Source organism: Pyrus communis, chromosome 5 (assembly GCF_041283825.1).
Source record: "Pyrus communis isolate YQ-2024b chromosome 5, ASM4128382v1, whole genome shotgun sequence".
In the NCBI taxonomy this organism is placed as follows: domain Eukaryota; kingdom Viridiplantae; phylum Streptophyta; class Magnoliopsida; order Rosales; family Rosaceae; genus Pyrus; species Pyrus communis.
In genome coordinates this window covers 17,881,794-17,887,031 of record NC_142569.1, presented here as the reverse complement: position 1 = coordinate 17,887,031, position 5,238 = coordinate 17,881,794, and the positions used below count along the sequence as shown (strand labels likewise).

Below are 5,238 nucleotides of genomic sequence, written 5' to 3'. Positions count from 1 at the left end.
CACTTCTCAAAACTTTGTAACCCCTCGCCGTAAAACAAGTATAATTTCTCAGAAAATAAACATATATACGTATGTACAAATATGCCAAACATGCTCCAAATATGCCATTCATGCTTGAGAATATGCCATTCATGCTTGAGAATATGTCATTCATGCTTGAGAATATGTCATTCATGCTTGAGAATATGCCATTCATGCTTGAGAATATGCCATTCAGAATCTCATACTCAAATATAAATGCTCAAGCGTAATTCACATCAATAACATATAATCTGGCAGCCGGGAGTCACCTAACGTGACCTGTACGGCTGCACCTAGAGCTCCACTCTCAACTCAATATCTGAATCTGCACACGAGTCGGAACCACCTATTGTGGTCTGTACGACAGGCTGGGTGTAATATATATATGCTCTAGTGCTACGATCACGTGAAGCTGGGCGATAAATCGCGGGTCACCTACAAGTCGGAACCACCTAATGTGGTCTGTACGACAGGCTTGCACCTAACTTGGATCCAAGGCGAGCATGCGGTGCTGGTGAACATACACGTGAAGGCTGGGCCCTGGCCTCGGGCGGGAGCACTAACACCGGGGGTGCAGATTATGAGCTCTCTAATCCTCTCAAACTACTACTGCATACAAACATGAATACCACTTACCTGGCACTTACCTGTGCGCCCACAGCACCAAATACACATATATAAATGTATGCCACTACTAATGCATGTGATGATAGTATTTCAATCGTAGCTTACCTGGGCCTCCTCAGCACCATGCAACAATATGCATAATTATGGTAATGCACATATTAAAATATGATGCATATATGACAGGATATTCAATTCGTATTTCTTTTAAAATACGTCAAGCATACGCATATATATATATATACTGAAAAATAACTGCCCACTCACTGATCACATCGACGTCTCGTAGGTCCCTGAACCTCCCCTAGCTTGGTTACATTCTTCCTCTGTATAATTTTCACCTATACAAAAAGTAACCAAATTGACGTTATTTAACGCACATACACCAAACATTCGTCCATAACTTTCTCATACGTTGCTCAATTTGGGTGTATGAATATACCACGGTGATCTACACGACGTCACGAACGCGTGACAATTTTCAGAACTCAATTTGGAGCTCTCACGCGCCCCCACGCGCCCTGTTCACGCGCTGCCCACGCGCGCGTCTTCTTCCTCGCGTCGCCGGACTGGTTCCGCCGGCGGTGGTGTTTTGCCGGAATTTCTGGGTAAATTTCAAAGTGTCATAACTTCTTCATTTCTTAACCATTTTCGACGTACTATATATCAAAATGAAGGTATTGACGAGACGAACAGATCCATACCTGCCTTGACCCCTAACTCGTCGTGGTTTCGCCGGAAAACCCCTCGAAAGCTCCGGCCAACTTTGACCACGATGATCCCGACGTCCAAACTTCTCCAACGAAGTACTCCGAGGCTCCTTGGGACCTCACTAAGACATCTATAAGCTTCAAAATCCCAAAAACAAGCTAGATTAAATTCGCATGAATAGTGTTCAAAACGGATTACCTCGAATGAAAATGGTATGGTTGTACTCGTACGAGCTTCACGAGTCCAAAAATGCCCTTGGTTCCTTCGATCCATCAAGGTTTGGGTGATTTGTGTGTCGTCCGTACGTTTTTGAAGAAAGAAGAAGGAAGAACGGAGCTTGGGAGAGAGAGAGAGAAATGACAGAAAAGAGACAGAGGGAGAGGAAAACACGGGAGAGAAAGAGAGTGTGTGAGTGTGTGTGTGGTCCTACAACACTACACAACACAACACTACACGTAAATGTAACGAACTAGGGGTAAAAAGGTAAATTCACACATACGTTTTTATAATCTCGGGACGGGATGTCACAATTTTAATAGTAGTTTTTTAATAATTAAATTATTTTGTGGGTTTTTATTTTTTTTATTTTTTTTATTTTTTAAAATTAGTACCTCATAATAGGCTAGCAATAATTTGATTCAATTTATCTATTTCTTAACACGTTCAAAACATCTTAAGAGACGTGTAATGTCAGTTATAAAAAATATCATTCACACGCGGATAATAAGTGATTAAATTAGTTATCAAATGATTTTTTTTTTTTTAACAAACGATATTATCTATATTAAGGGGGAGGGTGGGTTTAGCCTCACAATGGGCTAACAACAATGTGATTCAATCAGTTGTTTATTAAATATTATTTTCTCTATTTTTAATGTAAATTCTATAAAGACCAATTTTATTATGTGACTTCAGCTGCTTTAATTGGTTTATAAGGGATTTCTTCTAGCATGGTCTAAGATTATTCATTTACTTCAAATATTTGGCTTTCCTTTTGTCAATTTACACACACACACACACACACACACACACACACACATATATATATATATATATACACATTTAAAACGTGTAAGTCGCGCATAACACGTCGTGATTCAAAAAAATGTCTTCTGCACTCGCATGAGCGCATGCATAGAGGCTAGAAGTCCATAAAGGTAGTCAGTCATCAGTCGTTTCTCTCTCCCGTGTGTCACCTGCAAATTGAATATTCCCTCGCAATATCCACTCCTTCCTCCTCCCTTTCCTCTCTCATTTTAGAGAGGTTTTTCAGTGTGACCGACACATGAGGTGATACACCACGTGTCACTATACAAATGGTGGTATATGTGTATTAAAAGTTAATAACTTAAAAAATAAAATTTCTCACCACTTACATAAAAACACGTGGTGTACCATTACTTACATAAAAATATTTAATGTATCACTCGTATGCCCATTATAATTAAAAATTTCACCTCATTTTACTCTCAGTGTAACAAGAACATCATCCCAACAACCCCACTCTCGCACGCGCCGCGTGGAGTATCCGATCCGTTCGTAAATTAATCTCCGTAGTAGGATCCACCTCACACGACGCGCGATTCGCATATCTATATATAGTCGCGTACAGACGCTCATTGATCAAGGGCAAAGTGTGTTTTTCTTGGCTTTTCCATCCAATCTTCTTCTCCAGTGGGTATCTGGAATCTTGCTGTCTGGTGTCTTTCGCTTAGACAAATTTTAAATAGGGGAATATTCCATCACATATACCCTTTTGGGGTTGAGAGGAACCCAAAGTCAATTCTTGGTGCTTGCTTCTGTTTTCCAAAACTTATCAAAACAGTAATGATTTTCCCACTTCTGTCTTACTTTGAGTACTTATTTACAATCTTGTCCTTCATCCTCTATGTAATTGCATGGATGAATTTGGACTAAGTGGGGTGGACAATTTGCCCCTTCTTTTAGGTGCCTTTACATTGGCTAAACCTGCAATTTGTATGATTGATGGCATTAGGTTAAGATGACATGAGGTTATTTCTTTCGAATATGATCGATGTAAATAAAAAATAAAACAGTTACAGGGGTACAATATATATTTGGAAAATAATGTAATAACTATCAATAAAAGTAGGGTTTTTTTTTATTAGGGTTTTTATGTTTTTTACTACTTACCTGTTTGTTTGTCAGATGAGATGGACATTAAACAGGTTTGTCATTGCAGATTGTTAATTGTGCTCGAAAGCCAGACTCTTGACGAGTCGGCAGCCGTAAGCTTGACTTGATGATTGTATTTTTTTCAAACCTTGTATAAGACCATCTCAGACTAAAAGGTCAAGAGGGTCGAAAATAGTCCGAAAATAGTCCGAAAGCAGATGGTGCAGACCTGGACCCTAGTGTTGCTGGTAACATCCGTTAACAATGTTTAATATACTGGTTGTTATGAATAAAGCTTTGTCCCTATTTTCTTCTAACTTTTATGACTTTTCGTGCTGTTTGTAAATGCTGTTTCAATGACAACTTACTAAAACTACCTTATTGTTCCTTGGACCCCTTATTTAAAATGGCATTATTGTTGCAGAACTTCCTCAACAACCTTTGTTAGAGAACCTTGCAAGGGAGCTCCGCCAACGACTGGTATCTCTCTCTCTCAAGTTTGGCAAGGCAATGGTAGAAGTTAGCAACGAGTTCTTGTAAGTGTTCCGGCTGATTGTACTAATACTATGCTATTTCTCTAGGGCCTTAGGCTATTCAATGTCGATATGATCCGAGAGCATGGGACAAAGGATGTTTTTTATGTCGTCGACATCAACTACTTTCCAGGTAAGTACAGTTTGTTCACTTAATCTACTGTATGTTGACAATTGCAAAGTTTCCATGGTGTGTATTGAAATGTTTTGAACGAATTACAGGTTACGGCAAAATGCCAGACTATGAGCACATATTTACAGATTTTCTACTAGGCCTTGTGCAGAGCAAGCATAAGAGAATACCCGCTACGTAACCACTGCAAGTACCCACCGTATATGATGTTTCTTGCAGGCAGATGCACGCCTCCTCGGAGTTTGAGGAACACTTGCATCTTTTAACTCGTGTAATTACCGAATGCCCCTGTACGGAAGGTTCTTGCTGTCCGAGGCCTGTTTGTGTTGTTGCTAGGCTTACGAGTAGCAATTGTCTCTCCTGTACGTGTAAATTTCGATTTCATGTTGGGCATTTCTCGTAAAGAGTCCGACCTGGTGACACCGCCGCCTCTGACGGAACTGTGTTATAGAGCCCCTCTTTCCCACTGCCACTTCTCTGTCTCTAGGTTTTATGTTTTTGGCTCAATCTTTACATGAATTTTGATAGAAACTGCTCCCGAGTACATATTGCTTCTTCTTAATTGATGAACTTATGAAAGTTAAATATCGACTACAAAGCGATATATTGAAAAACTGGTCCTAGTTTTTGCAATTGAGATTAACGTATCTCCATCCAACTTGGAGTTCACCACCACAAGAAATTAATGGTTGCATACTTGGGCCAACTTATGGAATACAATACAAGAAGGGGAAGTGGGTTAACGTCTCAAACGTTATTGTGAGATATTAATCAGGGTTTTGATAACCAGTTCGTTTTTTGTTCTTTATTTGTATGTTAGTCGGAATATTGCAGATCATCTAAAAGTTGTTCAAACCGGGACACCACCTGAGAGAGTGCCATTCTCCTAGACCCTAGAGTCTAAGAAAATCATGGTCACCCACCGTTTGATTTTAACCAACACTGGAGGCGAAAGTACAACAACAAAAATTAAATAATCGCCTACCGTTGGATTAGAATAAAATAGCAAATGGCAGGTGACCACAATTTCCTTGGGCTCTTGTAGTCTAGAACATGACTGATCACTAATATGCAATGATA

General features: G+C 39.6%; 2 long non-coding RNA genes across 2 annotated transcripts; one reads left to right on the top strand and one right to left on the bottom strand.

The window, feature by feature from the left end:
• Nucleotides 1-904: 904 nt before the first annotated feature.
• Nucleotides 905-1,489, bottom strand: LOC148696910 (uncharacterized). The gene is made up of 3 exons (XR_015962112.1): nt 1,350-1,489; nt 1,088-1,249; nt 905-986 (listed from the first exon to the last, which is right to left on the bottom strand). It is a non-coding gene; the product is annotated as an uncharacterized LOC148696910 (long non-coding RNA).
• Nucleotides 1,490-3,705: 2,216 nt separating this feature from the next.
• LOC148696909 (uncharacterized) lies at nt 3,706-4,704 on the top strand. Its single transcript, XR_015962066.1, has 4 exons — nt 3,706-3,740; nt 3,917-3,972; nt 4,074-4,158; nt 4,248-4,704. It is a non-coding gene; the product is annotated as an uncharacterized LOC148696909 (long non-coding RNA).
• The last annotated feature ends 534 nt before the right edge of the window (nt 4,705-5,238 follow it).